Raw genomic sequence first — 21519 nt, 5'->3', positions numbered from 1 at the left:
AAACAACCAATATTTAGAAACTTTGTCCATTTACTTTGTTTAGTATCTGACTTTTATCATCAGGAAAGAAAACTGTCTGGCATAATATGCTGACACCTTGGTTTCCTTGGGATCAAATCTCTTGAACTGCTTGTCTCTGAAGAGCTGGCTGTTTTTCTCCTCTTTCAAATTGGTCATGTACAAGGGTATTTCAAAAAGCTCATGGAAAAAATGTAGCTAAATGATGTTTATTTTGGTGAAAAATTTTTGAAATCTTTGCATAATCTTTTCATTATACACCTTTACAGTGAACTTTTTGAAGACCTGCTAGGTTGGTGCAGATTCTGATTAATTAAATCACTATACTAACTTTTGCTTTACCTAGTTTTCAGAGCCCTGGTAGGTTTTTGTTCCCTCATGCAGTAGAAAACTATAGAAGATACTTTTCTCTAGTAACAAAATTAAATAATAGGATGAGAGAGCTTATCTTAGCAGTTTTGTTTCCTGGATTTTGGTTTTATAATAAATAAAATCTAAATTCACAAAGTAAGGTGATATCAAACAGCTGGTGTTTCTGATACATACTTTTGCTGATGGAATTTTCAGGGCCTTGATGGCTGGATTACTCATCATCTAAGGCATGTCTTTTTATATTTTACTGATGCCCAGTTATTAATTAATTCATTTATGAATTCATGGATGTAATCAATTTCATAAATATTTTAAGCACCAACTGTACTTCTTGTAATTGCTACCCTGTAGAAACTAGGAGGGAAGGAAGTAATCATGGTTACAAATAATTTTATAATTACTGGAAGCACTATAATGAAAGCAATGAGAAATGGTGAAGAGAATTAAAATTAAGTATTGCTTATCTTTTTGGGTCCCAGTATTGTCAAGGATGTTTTGAAAAGTTCATGGAAAATTTGCATTACCTTTTAATTTCATTTTTCTTTTTTTATTTTATCTTTTTTTATTTAGTAAATATAAAGTTCCAAAGTACGGTTTATGGATTACAATGCCCCCCCCATAATTTCCCTCCCACTCGCGCCCCTCCCATCTCCCACTCCCTCTCCCATTCCATTCACTTCTAGATTCATTTTTTAATTTCATTTTTCAATGACCTTTTTGTAGACCCTCATCTATTGCTTTCAATGTTGGTATTTTCCAACTTTTCTTTCATTGCTCAAAATGAAAAGCTTTGTATTTGAATTTCTATTTTATTTTATCTTTTTATCTCTTTTCCATAAATTTTAGATTAAGGCAAACACACTGTAAATTGTAGTAGGAAATGTTTCCAAGTAGTTATTTAATAGTGTATGTTTATATTGCTTCAACTTTTTAAATGCTAAAAAGATTTATTAATCGAATGTTTTAGAAATTCTATTTAAGTATTCCAAGAAACTATAATTATTTAATTGGTAATTAATCCTGAAATAACTATCCCATTAGAATATATGGGAATGTGACCAGTAGGACATGCAACTGCTCAGAAAGATTGACTGCCTTTCCTATTGTAAGCCAAGCATTATTATTGCCACTCAGGAGACTATGAAGATGATTGAAAATGGTCCTTGCCCTCATGGAACGAATGAAGATACCATTACTGTGGAATATATTAACCCACTCTCTTGCAGTATCAATTAATGTGCTTTCCTTTTGTCTGTTAAATATTTTCCTTAGTTAGTATGTATTTTTTCTGTGATCTCAGCGTATTCATATGCTTTTTGTAGCCAATGTGGGTTAAAGCAAGAAACAGAATTGCTGATTCTAGGTCAACAAGGACGAAAGCTCCACACATCAAAAACTCTCTTTATTCTACCATGCATGCTGTTGACTGTTGTGAACTCTCTTTCTGTCATTAGTTTTGAAAGAAAGAGAGTTCTAATAAGTAGCTTTCACTTATTATACATATCATACCTGGCAGTTGTAATACAAACAATAATCTTTAACTCTTCACAATAAAAGAAGAAAAATACAAGAAAATCTGAAAAATTTTGTGACTACTGAGATACCAGAGTGATTGTCCCTCCAGGGACCTGGATTCATGGCGAAGCAGAGCAATCAACACCACTCACCACCACCACCACCAGTGCCTGACCTGATATGCTGATCCACCCTCCAAGGATCCAGAACCTTTACTGAGCCAGTTACCCTCTCCTATACCTTCACTAATGTGGTACCATGTATTTTGAGGAAAATGTAGCTATACCTTTAAAGTTCAGACTGATATGGTCACATAGAGTCAAAGCTTGGCTAACCAATGCCTTCCCAACTTCCTGGTTAAATAGCTGCAGCACCCTACCTCCTAGGAAATAGACTAGCTCTTCAGAGTTTAAGGTACTGAGGTCCCCGAATCCCCAGAGAATGAAGTGAATATTACACTGCTTTTGCCTCTAGGGTCCTAGGCCACAACTTTACCCTACTGTTCTTGAACCCTTACTTTTTCTGCAGCTGGCCTTACAGAACCTGGACTTTTCTGTCCTACCACCACCTGATCTAGAATCACTACTCGCTGGTATTTATACCCATGGGACCCAAATTACTACTGTAGCCTGGTACCTTCATGAATAGGATAGAGTTGTACCTTTTGCCCCAAGGTTAAGTCATAATACATCATTACTTCCCAGGCCTACCTACCGAAGTGGGTTTCAGTCACAGAACCTAGTTTGATGGGCACTCTTTATTCGCTTATGTCTTAAGAAAATGAACCTGTACCTCAGGTTCCAGAGTTTTTCAGGACTCTGGGCCCAAAAACTCTGATTCTTCAGCCTCTGCAAGTACCTGTGCCCTAGATCCCAGTGCTGCTATAGTTTCCAGTGAGGTGGGTCAGACCAACACCAAGATGATTCCTTAAGCTAAGACTCCCCATTGTAACAAAGACAAAAGCAGAAGAGCCCTAATGTCCTTGCAAGTGAGCATCCTATCGACTTACATCGCCACTGCTGCTGCCACAAACTCCTGCAGCCTAGATTACTGAGAAAGCTACTGTAATTGCTGACACCAATCACAACGTGGAGACTGTACCACTATGCTCACTGAAACGAAATTAAAAATACTGATCATGAGGAAATTCAGTGAGATACAAGTGAATAAAGGATTAATAATAAGAACAAGAAATTCAACCAAGAAGATCTAAAATACAGCTCACCAGAAACCTTATAGCTAAAGAGTTCAATTAATGCAGTAAGAAGTACCATAGAGAGCTTCACAGAAGCTAAATCAAGCAGAAGAAAAAATCGGAACCTGAAGACTAGGCTTGTGTGTTTAAGCAGTCAGAGAGGATACAAAGAACAAAGAATGAAAAAGAATGAAGTAAGCCTATACGACTTATGATATGCCGTTAAACAGGGAATATTTCCATTATAGGAGTTCCAAAAGAAGAGACAGAGAAGAGGATAGAAATATTAATTAATGACATAACTGTTGAAAACTTCCCAGGTCTTGGGGAAGACGTGGACATTCACATCCTTGAAACTCAAGGATTCTGAAACATATTCAACACACATGTCCTCCATGAGGCATATTATAATCAACTTGTCAAAAGTTAAACAAAGAGGATTTTAAAAGCTGCAAAAGTGACAAATAATATAAAAGAGAATCTTTTTAAGACTCTTAGCAGATTTCTCAGCAGAAACCTCCCAGGCCACCACACAATGGAATGCCATTTTCAAAATGATGAAAAAAAGACTGCCATCCAAGAATACTATACCTAGCAAAGCAGTCTTTCAAAATGAATGAGAAATAAAGTCTTTACCTGTCAAGTAAAATAACGAGAGAATTGTTCACCACCTTATAAGACCAACCTTATAAGAAACACTTAAGGCAATTTTTAAGAGAAAAAAAAAAGATGATAATTTCTGTCATGAAAAAATATAAAAAATATAAAACTCATTAGTGTAAGTAAATATAGTCAAATTTGAAATACTCTAATACTGCAACCTGCTGTGAAAATTTTACATATTTGTATTGTAGTTAAAATTCAAAATAATAACTATAGCTACAATAAATTGTTAAGAAATATACAATAGAGAACCATATATATGGTGTAGATGTTTGTTGGCATGGTTAAGATACTGTCTTGGAAAGCTGCACCCATATTGGAGTGGTTAGAGTCCTGGCTTGACTGCTACAGTAGTCAAGAGACTAATGTAGGCAAGAATGTGGATAAAAGGGAACTCCTGTCTACTATTGGTAGCTTTGTAGATTGGTACAGCCATTATGAAACACAATATAGCAGTTTGTAAAGATATTAAAAATAGCACTACCAATTGTCCCCAGAAATCTCTCTTCTAGGTATTTACGCCAAGAAAATGAAATTGCCAGGTCGGAAAGATATCTGCACTAACATATTCATTGTGATATTATTCACAGTTGTCAGCATATATAAATGGCAACCTACACACATTGAGAAAAGTATTTTCAAATGTGTATCTGATAAAAGGTTAATATCTAAAATTTGTAAAGTAATATGTAATGGAGTATTTGTTTTTCAACATTAAAAAAGAAAGATACCCTGCCACAGCTACAATGCAAGTGAACCTGGATAGCATTTTACTTATTGAAATAAGCCAGACATAGAAAAAAAATATATCATAATCTTATTACAGGTAGAATCTTACAAGAATGAAGTCAGAAACAGGCATTTGACACAGTATTAGTAGGTTTCAGTTGTTATTTCCACACACAAAAATGGAAGTATTTGTGTGAGGTGATGGATATGTTAAATTACTTACCTATAGTAATAATTTTCCTAGATAACTATAATTTTTAAAGTCCATTTTAAAAATAAAGACTGAAATTGGCATTTGTTTATATGATGGATTGATTTATTTGATATAAACCTACATTATATTTTGCATTTTTTAATGTCCATCATAATATTTCTGTATTTTATATTATAGGAAAAATAGGTAAAAAATAAATATTGCAAACACTTTGAGACTTGCTAGAGTATTTCTGGAAATGTTTGCAAGTGGTACACAGCATCCTGTGGCAAGATCAATTTCAAAGGAAAAATTTCAAAACTAAAATATAAATATTCATAAAATAAAAATAGAACTAGCCTCCAAAATAGTAGGTCATTTAACAAAACAAGGTTTAGCATTCAAAAATTAATCCCTACTGTGTTTGGTTCTCAAGATTTGGAGTGATAATTTTTAAAATAACTAAAAATTAAAACTCTTGTGCAATGAATAAGATTATATGCACTACCATTTCATTTTATTTGTCTTTTTTTTTTTTAAGACTATTTGTGTATTTGAAAGGCAGAGTTACAGAGAATCAGAGGCAGAGAGAGAGGTCTTCCATCTGCTGGTTCACTCCCCAAATGTTTGCAATGGCTGTATCTGTGCTGATCCGAAGCCAAAAGCCAGGAGCTACTTCTGGGTCTCTCATGTGGGTGTAGGAGCCCAAGGACTTGGGCCATCTTTTACTGCTTTCCCAGGCCATAGCAGAGAGCTGGATGGGAAGTGGAACAGCTGGGAGTTGAACTGGCACCCATATGGGATGCCGGCACTGCCAACAGCAGTCTCACTCACCACGCCACAGCACCAGCCCCTACCATTTCATTTAAAAATCCGTTTTCTCATATTGGTTGAACAGAACAGTTTTACATATTCACATTTCAATGACTTACCATAGTTCTGTTTAATGTATCATACTATAATTTCTTAGGACATAATAGCTAAAATTTCATTAACCATAAGGGTAGAATGTTCACTAATTTTCCTCTTGAGTTTCAAACGGATTGGTTATCAAAGTTAGAAGAGAAAGAATGATTGATTATTGTTCTAAGAGGAAAAAAACATTCATTGTAGGTATTTAATTATGACAACAGTCACTAGTTTTGTGTTTTATCTGAGTCATGACTAAAACCAATTGCAGCCAATGTTCCTGGAAAACATTTCTGTTGACTTCTGTTATATCTATCTATCTATCTATCTATCTATCTATCTATCTATCTATCTATCTCAGTAGTGGTTGTTTACCGAAATTATGTTTTTCTTTTTTTTATTTTTATTTTTTGCCAGGCAGAGTTAGTGTGAGAGAGAGACACAGAGAGGGAGGTGTAGACAGTGACAGACATAGAGAAAGGTCTTCCTTCCATTGGTTCACTCCCCAAATGGCCGCTATGGTCAGCACTGAGCCAATCCGAAGCCAGGAGCCCGGTGCTTCCTCCCAGTCTCCCATGCAGGTGCAGGGACCCAAGCACTTGGGTCATCCTCCACTGCCTTCCCAGGCCACAGCAGAGAGCTGGACTGGAAGAGGAGCAACCAGGACTAGAAGCCGGCGCCACAACAGGGACTAGAAACCCGGGGTGCCAGTGCCGCAGTCGGAGGATTAGCCAAGTGAGCCGCGGCGCCGGCCCGAAATTATGTTTTTCAACACCTTGGGAAAAAACAACTGGGCTGTCGAGGCCTTTTGGCTTCATCAGGTGCTGCATCATGGTGCAGTAATCCTGGTTGTGAGCTATGAGGTGCAGTCCTAAGCTCCCTCTCCTAACCTCTCCACGTGGCTGGAGTTTTTGCTTTCTGCTGGCATTTGGAGGAGGGTTTTGGAGGCTGCCTGGCTGTAAAATTTCCAGAGGCACTGCAGAGTCTGGGACATAGGGACCAGGAGGCTCAGTCTGACTGAATTTTTTCACTCTGGGCCTGGCAGTAGATTCAGCATTTGCTCCCTTGCTCTTGCTCTCTGATGAGAGCCTTCTTTCCAAGCCGTGTCCCTTGGACCTTGGGAAGGGGTCACACAAGCAGAACTTTCCTTGTTGCTCTATTCAGTGTGACTTTTCTTGTGAATATAACCAGGCAGGGTTCTCTTGTCCCTCACCTGGCTTTCGTAGCTCCTGCAAAGGTCACGTAGGGTGTGACTATCTGTTCACATTGGTGTCTCTGTGGGGAGGTGTTCTCTGGAGTCTCTTACTCAGCCACCATCTTGTTTCCACCTCACAATGAGGACTTTGAAAAGATTGAAATCATAAGTTTGTATATGAAACTTGCTAATAACTCTTTCCTGATATATATATATATATATATATATATAATTCGTATATCCTCATAGAACGGCAAATTGTATCTTTTATGTGTATTTGTATTGGCGTATATAAACTCAAGTAGAGAAGAAGGTCATTGTAAAAAACTTCGCTAAATTATTGAGCCTAACATTTATTACCTCGTGTTTTAGAAGCAGATGTTATTTTTAAGAAAAGATATTTTAAAATGGAGACTTTTAATGAAATGATTTCTACATTGCAACTAGAGTTAACAGGTTGAATGAAATTTTGCTTATGGCATCTGTTGCCATTTTTAGTAGGTGATTAGTCATTTTCCTTTTCCTGCAAAGATTTGACAGAAACTCAAACAGAGATGAATCATAGTTTCAAGCTGTTGCTCACCTCATTCCCACAAAACAGGAGAGAGCCTGGAAATCATTGCAACAGATCCAAGAACTAAATTCTGAAAGTGCCTGCAGGGGCTTGACAGAAGTATTTAGCAATCTGAAAATTAGAGCAATCTGTCACATCAACTTTTAATGAAAGGTAGACTGCAGAAATGTAGACATGATGTGGTAAAAAAAATTGCTAGCAAAAGTATTCCTTTGAATATTTGAAAACCTTTGCCCTCATAACTACTGAGTTGTAATTGGTATAACATTTACAGAGATGGCTTCATTGATAAGGGATTTCTTTTGCAAATTAGGTGAGAGTTTATTGAAAAGTCATGGCATTAACAATTATGGTTCAATTGATGTATATCACAATGTTATTATTATATGCATGCAAGAATATTGTTTAGCTCAATTTGTTGAAATATTCTATTTGCTGACACACCTCTTGGAATATCTGACACAATCTTAATACTAAGGGCATTAATTCATTTAATAATGAAAATTTTCCTTCATGTTCATATGGGCGAGAAGTTTCAAATTTATTGTATAAGTCAAGTTTGGTTGGAGTCACCACTTAAGCAAGGTAGTGCTTTTCCCTTAGTACTTGAGTTAAGTGAAACTTTGATTTGATTTCTATCTTTTCTTCTCTCTCTCCCTCTTTCTCACTCCTTTCTTCCCTCGTTTTCAGTATCTCTGTCCTTAAGGAAAGCTATATTATTCTTACAGATGTGCTTTGTTAAGATGCTACTTTTATATGGAATACTGATTTTGTGCCAGAACTGGTAGTTTGACTAATAAACTGAAAGAAAAATATAGTCAGATAATGTCTCTTCTCCACTCATTTATTCATTTATTTGAACTTATTTTGGAGAATCCATTATTTGCAGGTAGTATTCACTTGGGGCAAGGAATAAGACAATTCTTATATTGCACAGCACTTACATTCATGTGGGAGAAGACAGGCAATAACAAATGAATTACTATATTGTATGTTGGATAAGAAAAGTTTATGAAAAAATTAAACCAGTATCTTGAGATGGCTTGGGTGGTAAGGAGGCAGGCTGGGATAATTATACATATTAGAAGGATATGTGAAGACCTGAAGCATAGACCTGAAGACCAGAGGACCTGAAAGAAAGTAGGGTGTGAACCATGTGAATAACTAAGGACTGTCTCAGGAAATATCCTGCTTTGGGAGCACATAATAGCGAGGATCTGAGTGCCTGATGCTGTTTGAGCACAAAGGTGATACAGTGAAAGCCTGAAAAGTTGGAAGATTCATCATTTAGGCATGTCGCATTTTAAGGACTTGGTATTTAACTTAAAGGGATGGTGCTAGTCATTTGATGAAAGGAATTATTTGATATGACATATTTTAAGAAGTTACTCTGGCTGTTCATTGAGAAAGAGAGCAATTGAGCAATGGGAATAGCAGAGAGACAAATTATAAGACTGTTGTAGAAATCCAAATCCAAAATTATGACACTTAGATTATAGTAGTAGGTGCTGGTGTTGAAGGTTGGAGGAAGAGAGCACTTTCTGGGTAGATTTTAAAATTGTAGTCAATAGGATTTGCTAGTGGAATAGAAGTAAGGAGTGAAAGAAAAGACATTCATCAAATGACCCAATGTTTTGGACTTAGCTACTGGAAAGAGGGTAGAGTGACAAGATTGCTATGGGAAAGACTATAGAAAGAATATGTTTACAGAAAAAGAACAGGTTCAAGAACTCTGACCATTTGATGTTCAGGAATTTTTGTAAGTTCTGTGTGTTTAATTTATTTTCTTGTTTATTTAAAAGAGTGACAGAGACTGCAAGACAGAGAGAGAGAGAGAGAGAGAGAGAGAGAGAGATCTTCTGTCAGTTAGTTCACTACCCAAATGGACTTAATATCCAGGCTGAGGCCAACCTATGCCATCCTAGTCTCCCAATAGGTGGTAGGGACCCAAGTATTTGGGTCATCTTCTGCTGCCCTTCCCAGGCTCATTAGAAGGGAGCTGAATTAGAAACAGAGCAGCCAGGACTTTAACTAGCACTCTGATATGGAAGGCCAGCGTCACAAGCAATGACTTAACCTGCTTTGACACAGCACCAGCCCCCAGGCATTTCTTATAAGTCCAAGAGGAGATGTTTGAGTAGGAAGATAGGTATTTACATTTAGAGTCAAGGAGAGAAGTCTGGATTATAGATATAAATTTGGGAATGACCAGCATATAATTAGCCTGTAAACCTTGATAATGTCATCTAGAAAGTAGGGGTACAAAAGAGCCACAGATGGAGCCATGGGGCCCTCCAGTGTTCAGACAAGGAGGGGATAAGGAAGAAGCTGGAAAGACATGGGGATGACTAATATGGTCTGTTTTTATGTTTGCTTGTTTTCAGAACACCCCTCTTTGAGAAAATTTTGTGTGTTTTGATTTATATTTTAAGTAGAATATTTTTGATCCAAGGACATACTTAAGTGCATGAAGAATCTTGATTCCTTTGAGTCCTTTAACAGAATTCATTTGTATGTAAGGGTTGGGGAGTATAGGGAAATTAAAGAAACCTGTAAATAATTTAGTAAATTTATTTTCTCTGTTATATACCTATGAAATCCCAAAATCATTGTAGGTACTAGAGAGGAAAATGTGAATAATACAAGTTCCCTCCACTGAAGATGTTTACATTCTATTTGAGGGGAAGAAATAATACTCACATGTATAAGACAATGTGATAGAAACTATGAGTCAGTGTAGAATTGAGATTCTTAACAATGTAATTTTACATAAAGATATTCATATTCTCCTTATATGGAAACTGGGATGACAATGCCAACTCATAGAGTAATATTAAGAACATAGAAGATGACAGAACTCACATAATGATGAAAATATAGAGTCAAGAATGTGCCACAAAGATATTGGCTTCTTCTCAGAGGCATTTTAAACATCAGCAGTTGACTACTACTCTCACCTTTCCTTCAAGATAAGCCAGTTTAGGGGCTGTCACGGCCAGCAGCCCATATCAGAGTGCTGGTTCAAGTCCTGGCACCTCCACTTTCAATCCAGCTCCCTGCTGATGCATCCGAGAAAGCCGCGGATGATGCCATAAGTATTTGGCCTTGCTGCCCATGTGGGAGACTTGGATGGGGTTCTCAGCTGCTGACTTTAAGCTGGCCCTTCCCTACCTGCTGTGGCCTTTTGGGCATTGAACCAGCTGATGGATGGCCTCTCTCTCTGTTTCTCCCTCTCTACCTGTAGCTCTGCCTTTTAAGTAAATAAATATTAATAATAAAAAACTAACCAGTTTAAATGTCTCAAAGTTGTGCTTATACAGTATTTACTCTCCTGTCTAATAATTTCCTGATGTTAATTCTCACATACTGTTTGAGATGCTCCTCACTCATCTCCAAACATCACTGTACCATTCTTCCTGGTGCTTCTACATTTGTTTCTGTGTATCGCATTATATACCTTCTATTCTCCACTGAACAAATCCCCCCTCAATTCTAAAGACAGACAGTGACATCTTAGGTGTATGGTCCACACGATGGCTCATGTTCAATAATAATGAACCTTCCTAACGTGGAAGTAAACATTCCTTTGTGCAAATTGTGCACAATATGTATTGGCCACAGTATGGCTCTGTTTCTTCATCTGCAGAGGATAGAAATTAATCACTTCATATGGTGATTGTGAGGATTACATGAGAGGATATATGTAAAGTACTTACCACAGGGCCCAGAGCATAGACAGCATTCAGAATGTTAACTCTGGTCAGTATTTTTGTGGACTGTTAGCACTAAGTGTGTTGTACTGAGACCAATTGTGTCTAGAAGTGGATTAAGAATTTTGTCAATGTTTTTCCATGGTATTAATTACAGAAGCATAATGTTTGCTGAAAAGACTTGTATGTGAATAAATAATAAATTTATAATATTCAACCAAAAGTATTAAGTAGAACAAACAGAAAAAATACTAAGAGGGATAACATATTAAGCTGCTCATCAACAGTCAGGGTGAGGGCTGATCAAGTCACCGTTTCTCATAGTGTTCATTTCACTTTAACAGGTTTCCTTTTTGGTGCTCAGTTAGTTGTCACCTATCAAGGAGAACAAGTGGTATTTGTCCCTTTGGGATTGGCTTATTTCACTCAACATAATGTTTTCTAAATTCCTAACAGGGATCATTTTTCAGTTAAAATTTAAACACCTAAGAATAGTTGTGTGTTAATTACAGAGTTCAACCAATGGTACTAGAACAAAAAAAAATACTAAAATGGATAAAGTATTACATTGTACATCAACCGTTTTGGTTGAATACTGTAATCAATACACAATTCTTCTTAAGTGCTGAAACTTAACTGAAAAGTGATTGCTGTTAAATATAAGAGTGGGAATAAGAGAGGGAAGAGATGTGCAATTCGGGACATGCTCAAGCTGACTTACCTCAAACAGTAGAGTTAGAAACATACCAAGGGATTCGAATTCAATCCCATCGAGGTTGCATGTACCAATGCCATCTCACTAGTCCCAGTGATCAATTTCTGTTCACAATTGATTCTAATGATAGGACTAAGAGCCAAAGGGATCACAGAAACAAGACTAGTGTCTGCAAATACTAGCTGATAGAATCAAAAAGGGAGAGAATGATCCAACATGGGAAGTGAGATACACAGCAGACCCATAGAATGGCAAATGTCCTAACAGCACTCTGGCCTCAGAATCAGCCCTTAAGGCATGCAGATCCGGCTGAAATGCCCATGAGAGTATTTCAGGCATGGAAAGCCAAGACACTCTGGGGGAAAAAAAAAAACCTAAATGAAAGATCTCCACAAGTGAGATCCCAGTGGAAAGAATGGGTCATCAAAGAAGGAGTACCTTTCTCTGAAGGGAGGAGAGAACTTCCACTTTGACCATGGCCTTGTCTAAAAATGATCAGAGTCAGTGAACTCATGGGGCTTCCATAGCCTTGGCAACTCATGACAAGAGCCTAGGGTGATTACTGATGCCATAAACAAGAGTGTCAATTTGTTAAGTCAACAACAGGAGTCACTGTGCACTTACTCCTCATGTAGGATCTTTGTCCTTAGTGTGCTGTACATTGAGATTTAATACTATAACTAGTACTCAAACAGTATTTTTCACTTTATGTTTCTGTGTGGGAGCAAACTGTTGAAATCTTTACTTAATGTATGCTAAACTGATCTTCTGTATATAAAGAGAATCGAAAATGAATCTTGATATGAATGGAAGGGGAGAGGGAGTGGGAAAGGGGAGGGTAGCGGGTTGGAGGGACGTTATGGGGGGGAAGCCAATGTAATCCATATTCTGTACTTTGGAAATTTATATTCATTAAATAAAAGTTAAAAAAATTTAAAAAATAAATTTATAATATTTATATATAATAGTTAACAATAATCACATCCCACTGTCTCCTAAACAAATTCACCAGATTCTGAGGGAAACTTCATTTACACACTAGATTCTCCACATGTCTTGTATGTCCTCATTTCTGAATATCAGTTTTTCTCCAAATGTAGTCTTCGGTTCTCTTTGTACCAATCCTACGTACCCTTCAGATTTTCCATGTCACACCAATATAACTGTTCCCTTCCTTGGTCTACTCGAATGGGTCACTTCTTTGAATTAGAAAATCTTTTTTCTCAATAATGCCTTGTAAAGCAAATTATGCAACCATAGAGCTGGAAGGTTAGTGATCTGTAATAATTTATATAGACAGAAAGATATGAGAAGTCTACAGAAAATTTCACAAAAAAGGCATATTTTGAAAACCTGCTTGGATTTTCAAAAATTTTTTATGCCAAAGTAAACTTGTATTTTGGTTCCATTTTTCCTTGAGTTTTTTTTTTTTTTTTTTTTTTTTTTTTTTTTTATTCCCTGGTGGGCACTTGGGAGAGAGAGAAACAGAGAGTGAAGAAAAATCTGAGAAATAAGGTAGTAAAATTTATTTGTCCAAGGTTATCCAATCTTTAGTAATCTACATTAACTCAGATTTGTCCAACAGCTACTGTATGTTAAATATTGTTATAGATATAAACATATAAAAGTCGGGCAAATAAACCCTGGTATCAGGAGATGACCCTGAGATAAAAACACAAATTTAGCTTGTTTATTTGGGAAGTGATTTCAAGAAGCTCTTGCAGAGAGAGTGGAAGTGAGAATCAAAGTAGGGAACCAACAAAGGTGCATATTACGAAAATCACTGCCAAGTGCAGCTAGAGTTCAATATTGCTGCAAAACTCTGAGATAAGATAAAAGGCAGGTTCCTGCACTCTGAGGAGTTTGTGGAGAAGGACCTGTTTTTTTTTTTTTTTTTTGCTTTTTATTTGTTTATTTTTATTTTTTATTACTTTCAGATTTCATGAATTTCATACATAAAATTCCAAGAATACAATGATGCTTTCCTCTCTACATTCTTCTTTTCCTACTCTTCTTTTCTTTAATATTTTGTAATAACATTCTTTCCATTTACTTTATAATCACAGGCTCAATGCTTCTCTAAACACAGAGTTCTACAAGTAAAAAGTAGACAGATGACAATCAAGTCACAAGATGTCCGTTTAGCTCGACATATGTTAAGTTTTTTTTAATAAATATACTCTCTATATAAGCTACAACCAGTCAGAGAAAATATACTCGTCTTTTTGGGTCTGGCTTATTTCTCTGAGCATAATGATATCCAGTTGTATCCACTATGTTGCAAAATGCAAGATTTCATTCTTTTTTTAAATTTTGAATATAATCGCATCATGTATATGTAATGTCTAATTTGTTGTAAAACATTCCTCCAACATGAATAAAATTACACCATAAAATTACTGTAACTTTTCAATCACTAGCTTTCAATTTTGTATAAATATTGAATCATGAATCAATAAAAAAAAATCAATGTTAGATCACCACTTGAGTAACACTGGTGTAAACACACTTCAGATTTGTCTCCCAGCTCATACTACTAGCAAGGATTGTGAGAAAATAGTGAATGCCTAATAGTTGCTCAATTTTAATTATGTATGGATGGAAAATTTAATCTTAGAAGTATATTTTCTATTCCTATAAGTCACTTCATACCTGATAACATTTTCCTGTTGTGAAAGTCTATTATACCCATGTGTATTAGGTCATGTAATGCTAAACCACCGAAATTTGCAATCACAACATAAAGTTAATTTGTTTTAAATATTTTGTTATTTATGTGAAAGGGAGAGTTACAGAGAAAGGAGATAGAGAGGGAGAGGGGTGGGGGGAGAGAAAAAGAGAGAGATCTTTCATCCGCTAGTTCCCCTCCCAAATGGCCATAATGGCAAGGGCTGGCCAAAAAGATTGGACTACATTTGAGTTTCCTAAGTAGATGCAGGGTTCCCAGCACTTGGGCCATCTTCTGCTGCTTTTCCAGGAGCTAGATTGGAAGCAGAGAAAGCATGACTCAAGCCGACACTCCACAGCATAAAAGTTAGATACATCCATTGTATAAATAAATACCTACACACTCAGAAGGTTTATACACTCAAACAACTCCATTGCATCGTACGTACCTTTTCTACCTTGCTGAGCTTCTTACATTTCCTTGAAGTGACAGTGTTAGAGAAGCATTGCAATGACAAATATATAGACATTATGAGAGAGAACAATATTAAAGGCACTTTTCCACAGCTCTCTAGGCTGAAACTTTTGCCAGTACGTGTCTGTAATATAGAGTCTGTTCCAGATGTTTTAATTTGAAAGGGTGGTAATTTATTCCCTAAAACTCTAAGGATTTTCATAAGGTTATCATTTTTTATGTACAATAAATACAGTGAGTTTTAGTAATTAGGTAGTAACCATATACAAAACTTAGGCAAACTGATTCATGCACCTCAAAAACAGTTCCATTTGTTTTATCATTGGAAGCTCAGAATTAAGAAAAACTGTAATTAAATGTATATTTACATCTGCATATCATACAATTGCATTGTAAGGACTCTTTCAACAAAGGGTTTTAAGTAAAACATTGTGTTAGTTACAATCCAGTTGTTTTGTCTTTGAACAGTTGATTCTGTTGGCCTGCAGGATAGCTTAAAGTGTGTTTTTATAGGTATGAAGATAAAAATGGAGGTACCTGCTGCTGAAAGAGCACGAGCTTTCTCCAAGGCATGTTTTGAATGACACTGAAAGTGGAATAGTTCCCAGAGCAACTGTGGTTTTTCTCTCTGGGTTTATGCCTCATCTAGCAGGAGACAAGTTGAACTGTGTAGTAAGATATGTCTGAAGGTAGAAAGAGCAGGTTAGAGTGTTGATATCTTTTTTGTTTGCTATCATAAGGAGTCACATATAGCTCTTATTAGACATTTTTATCAGCTTTATATTAAAGGTAGGCATGAGTCAAGTGTTTTGTTATTTTTGAACTTCTGCAACAGAGGAGCATAAATTGTTCCTTTAGTAAAATAACTTAAGGGAACTATATGTCTTAATTGGCTAACATTTTAAAAATGAAGCATTTTAAATAATGTTTCTATTTTGTTTGATAAAGTTATTCAATAGTTTTTGCTTCTAAATTTTGTTAATTGAAAGACTACTTGCTATTTCATGTCAATGTCTACAAAATCCTGACACTTGCATATTGAATTAATATAATAAATTAATAAATTTTTCCTAAAACCTTTCTATCATTTACTATTTTTTGTCTGAGATTCCTACCTGAATTATATTTCAAATTCAGATTTTTCAATGTATAATTAAGTTTTCTAATATAAAACTAGGATATGCTGATTGCCAATAACTTAGAAATTACAAAAGGAAAGAAACATAACTCATGGTTCTTCAGCTCTGATTAGTTCAAAATTAACATTTTAGGACATTTATGTTTAATTTTTTTCAAAAATCATGTTTGTGTGTTTTTACATACACTCACACACAAGTGTGAAAGAGAGCTAAGTATTTTTCTCATCATTTTATTGTGTTTTTATGATATTTTGCTATTTATAGACATCAAAAATCCCTAATGTGTGATCCTATTACATCCCTATTGCTGGGTATTTCATTTACTAAACTAAAAACCATGGCACTATATTGAGCATCTTTGTCTCCTTTCTTTGTGCTTATTTGTTTATTTTTTAATTTTTTTGTTTTTATGTTTTTTGGTTTTTTTTTTTGACAGGCAGTTAGACAGTGAGAGAGACAAACAGAGAGAAAGGTCTTCCTTTTCCATTGGTTCATCCTCCAAATGGCCGCTACGGCCTGTGTGCTGCGCTGATCCGAAGCTAGGAGCCAGATGCTTCCTCCTGGTCTCCCATGCGGGTGCAGGGCCCAAGAACCTGGGCCATCCTCCACTGCACTCCCGGGCTATAGCAGAGAGCTGGACTGGAAGAGGAGCAACCGGGACAGAACCGGTGCCCTGACTGGGACTTGAACCCCAGGTGCCGGCGCCGCAGGCAGAGGATTAGCCAAGTGAGCCGCTGCGCCGGCCTATTTATTTGTTTTTAAAGATTTATTTATTTATTTGAGAGGCAGAGTTACAGACAGACACAGAGAGAGAGAGAGACAGAGACAGAGTGAGACAGAAAAGTCTTCCATCCTCTGGTTCACTTCCCAGATGGCAGCAATGGCCAGAGCTGAGCCAATTCAAAGCCAGGATCCAGGAGCTTCTCCCACATGCATAGCAGGGGACCAAGCACTTGGGCCATTTTCTGAAGTTTTACCAGCCCATTAGCAGTGAGCTGGATAGGAAATAGAGCAGCTGCGACTGTGGCGCATATATAGGATCCCAGCCCCGCAGGCGGAGACCTAACCTACTATGCCACAATGCAGGCATCTCCACAAATTTGTTTTAAACATCTCCGTAAGACACATCTTCTCCTAGGTTTTTGAGTGCATTCAGTTTATTCTTAGAACATTCTTGCAAAGTTAATATTGTTTCTTCATATTTTATACTAAATATATGTTTCCAAACAATTGGCAGAAATTTGTATTTTCTAGTCACTTTGTCACTTTTCATCCGTCCTATTTTTTTTTTTTTTTTTTTTTTGGCTATCTTGGGAGAATTTCTTTGCATACATATGAACAAAATTCTATACAATGATTGTTTTTTACATATCTTTTTAAATCATGCTCTTTCTTTTCCCCTTATTTCTCTCATACTTGAAGTCCAACAATCGTGGAAGGAGCATATGCTGCTGGTACATCCTGATAAAACATTTTACTCCCATTTAAAATTTTTATAATGTTTGAAAGCTCCCAAGGGCAGGGACTGTGTTCAGTATTCACTTTTGAAGCTCCATCTGCTTGCACAGTTGCAAGCACATTGTAATCATCCACAAAGTGTGTGTTCAGTGACTGGAGGGATGAATGAATTCATGTTCAGTAAGAGCTATACCATGCCTGCATGGAGGGAGCTGCACTCACAGGTGTTTCTGGCCTTTCCTTCGGCTTCACCTTTATTCCTCCTAGCTCTCTCTCTCCTATGCTTCTCCCGTTCTCTGCTTAGGGCAGCTGATTATTTCACTGCTTAGTAACTGTAATCTCTTAATCTTTTTTTGTGTGTGTGGGAGTGGGGAAACACCAAACACTTCTTTTCCTTTTAGTCTTTCAAGGTTGGTATTCCCAAAACTGGAAAATAGAACACAGATTAACCCAAAGGCAAATGCATATGCATGGAATTAGATAAACTTTCAGACCACTGCTTCCCAAAGTCCCAGTGTGTATTGTTTAGCTGTGAGGGCCCCTCCTCAACCCTTCCCATATCCTATCACCATTAATTTATGATTATCATTAATTTATTTGAAACTAATTACATTAATCAAGTATTATGTATGCCTAAGATTTGCTTCTTTCTTTAAGATTTATTTATTTATTTGAAAGTGACAGTTACAGAGAGAGATGGAGAGACAGAGAGAGATCATATACTGGTTCACTCCCTAAGTGGCCACAATGGCCAGGGCTGAGACAGCCAGGAGCTTCATCCTGTTCTGCATGTGAGAGGCAGGGGCCCAAGTACTTGTGCCATCTTTCACTGTTTAGCTGGCTCACTTGGTTAATCCTCCGCCTGCGGCGCCAGCATCCCATATGGACGCCCGGTTCTAGTCCCGGTTGCCCCTCTTCCAGTCAAGCTCTCTGCTGTGGCCTGGGAGGGCAGTGGAGGATGGCCCAAGTGCTTGGGCCCTGCACCCCATGGGAGACCAGGAGAAGCACCTGGCTCCTGGCTTCAGATCGGCACAGCGCCGGCTGTAGCGGCCATTTGGGAGGTGAACCAATTGAAGGAAGACCTTTCTCTCTATCTCTCTCTCACTGTCTATAACTCTACCTGTCCAAAAAAAAAAAAAAAAAAAAAAGTCACTGGCACAGAGTAGACAAGTAAAGCCTCTGCCATTTTTCCTAGCTTAGGTCTGCTAACCCTTCCAACGTGTTTGGAGAAGGAATGACCCTGATCAGTCACCTCCCTTTTTTATTTTTATTTTTGCTTTTTTAAAGATTTATTTATTTCTATTTCACAGGCAAAGTTACAGACAAAGAGAGGGAGAAACAGAGAGAAAGGTCTTCTATCCACTGGTTCACTCCCTAGTTGGCTGCAATGGCCAGACCTGCACCGATCCAAAGCCAGGAGCCAGGAGCTTCTTCCATGTTTCTCATGCTGGTGCAGGGGCGCAAGGACTTGGGCCAACTTCGACTGCTTTCCCAGGTCATAGTAGAGAGCTGGATTGGAAGTGGAGCAGCTGCAGGCAGCAGCTTTACCCACTATGCCGCAGCAGTGGCCCCCACCTCACTTTCAATACCTAGAAAACTTATTTAGGTCTTTGAAAATCCAGATCATCGTTAACAAAGGAAAGAATGTGAAAAGAAGAGAAAAAGTGTGTGGGAAAGTAAGGAATGACTGAATTCTTATTATATACTGGATAGACACACACATAAATGGATTCACATATAATCGTTTTATATATATGGCATATGTCTGTATATATATATGTGTGTATATATGTATAATATATATATAGGGAGAGAGAGTGAGAGAGAGATGGATTGAGTGATAGATGTTTCAGAGCTTTTTTGTGTGTGGACATGCGTCTATGTATATACACACATGTATATTACACACACATATATAATATACAGCATGTATAATGTGTGTATATTTCAGAGCATATTAAGAAAGATGCACTTGGACAAAATAGTAGAGGGTAAATGTGTAAGAGAGTAAATTAGTGAATAGGAAGTTTTTTTGGATATAAATGGTTAAGATAACAAAGCATGCATAAGAATAAATGAGGGGCAGCTGCTTGGCAGTAATGATGCTGCTTGGGACTGCCACATCCCTCATCAAAGGGCCTGGATTTGATTCCAGGCACTGTTCCTCATTCCAGATTCCTGCTAATGTACACTCTGGGAGGGAGCAGGTGATGGTTCCAGAAACTGGATCTCTGCCACTCATGCAGGAGATCCATACTGTTTTTCTGGCCCAACTCCAGCCATTTGAGCAGGAGAGAGATCTCTGCTTCTCTATCTTCCTGTCTCTGTCTCTTTTTATCTCTCTGCCTTTCAAATAAGTGAAATAAATTAAAATATGATGAAGCTAGTAATGACTATATAAAGTAAGTCCTGAAAATAAAAAGGGACAGATGAATGAAGTAATCGAGAGCAGAGCTAACTTGTGAAACATGAACATGGCGAAAGAAGCATGGTGAGAAGACTGAGGAGACGCAAACACAATGGGGAAAGTGAACTGGGAGCCACCACAGAGGAAACCCAACACCAAAAAGGGGAAAACATTAAATAGAGTTATAGAAAAGGACAAGAAAAAATAAAAGTTCAAATATGAGACTTGTCAAGGGGCGGGTGCTGCCATCAATGGGCTGAGACTGAGAACACAAGCAACGTAGTGTATGGAGCGCCCATCCATGCTCATCCTCACGTGTGTATTGTGCTTCAGTATACTTCAGGTTTGTGGCTGAGCAAGTCACTGCTGAACCTGATTAAATACAAGTGTTATTTATATCAGTCTGAGGCTAAATATTTGCACTGTTTGCAGAAACTGTGGGAGACTTCAGAATTGAAGTGGGGTAAAGTATACAAGGAGGGTAAAGATATAAAATAGATCACTTATAAGTGGCTTTTTAAAATAAATAAAGAATGAACACATGAAAGTAAAGACAAATGTCATCTTTATAAGTGAGTCATAGTTTCCAAAGATTTAAATTAATCCTAGGTGTTTTTTTTTTAGCACCTTAGTTGCCTCCTAATATGCATTGATGTTTTCCTACATCTGGATTCTAGCATTAAACACTCAGAAGCAAAATGACCTAGACGTATATACTTGATAGGCAATTCAGGTGATTGCACAAAACACCACAGTGTTACTAGAGGGCATCTTTTACCTTAGTTTTAATTCCTCAACAGCTGCATTTCCTAGTTGCTTATCCACACATTTCCTGTCTCCTGCTTTCTTCTGTTTGATTAGGCTCCATTCAGTGCTTCAGTTCTCAGCCCTGGAGACGCATTATGCTGAAGGAAGCTTATTAAATCTGCCCTTTTTCTAATGTTTAGGTTTAAGTGTTTAAACATATTTGAAAGAAGGGAGCTTCTCTTATGGGATCTAAAATTGAATGCACTGACAGAGTAGTGATGTTTTGTCCTTCTTGTGATAAACAATAGGAATGGACTTTGCTCCAGAGGAAAGGGAAACTGACTGGGCTGCTGAATTGGAAACCTCAGAATCAATGACTTGAGGTGAAGATTTACTTAAGGGAATATAAACCGAACAAGGACACAAAAACTCATATTGGAAAGAAATATAAAGCAGTCCAGAAGCTAAGCAAAAGGAAAGGAAGCAAAAATAGACTGCATATCTCTTGAGCACAAAATGTCTACTGTTTCTTACGTTTGCTCATGGTCTTCCATCTGACTAGGGAATCCTAAGTTTTCAGCTCATCCTCAGCCCTAGTAAACCTAAACTTATCCTATGGGTACTTATTTCTTTGTGTTCCAACATCCATATATAAGAATAATTTTTAAAGTTCATTGCAAAATGGAAGTAAAAGATGTGTTTATTTTGGTGCAAAAAATAAAAATCCATGTATAGGAGGAATATTCAAAAAGTTCATGAAAAATGTGTATTTTGTGTATTATGAAAAATCTGTGCAAGGATTTCTTAAATTTTTTTTGCATCCAAATCAACTTATCTT

General features: G+C 37.1%; 1 protein-coding gene across 12 annotated transcripts in view; it reads left to right on the top strand.

The window, feature by feature from the left end:
- The window catches only part of NAALADL2 (N-acetylated alpha-linked acidic dipeptidase like 2), a 1435315-nt gene that overhangs the window by 772646 nt on the left and 641150 nt on the right, over window positions 1-21519 (top strand). The window lies entirely within an intron of this gene.

This window comes from Oryctolagus cuniculus, chromosome 4 (assembly GCF_964237555.1).
Source record: "Oryctolagus cuniculus chromosome 4, mOryCun1.1, whole genome shotgun sequence".
In the NCBI taxonomy this organism is placed as follows: Eukaryota; Metazoa; Chordata; class Mammalia; order Lagomorpha; family Leporidae; genus Oryctolagus; species Oryctolagus cuniculus.
The sequence above is the reverse complement of the archived record's forward strand: the minus strand, read 5'-3'. Positions and strand labels throughout refer to the sequence as shown.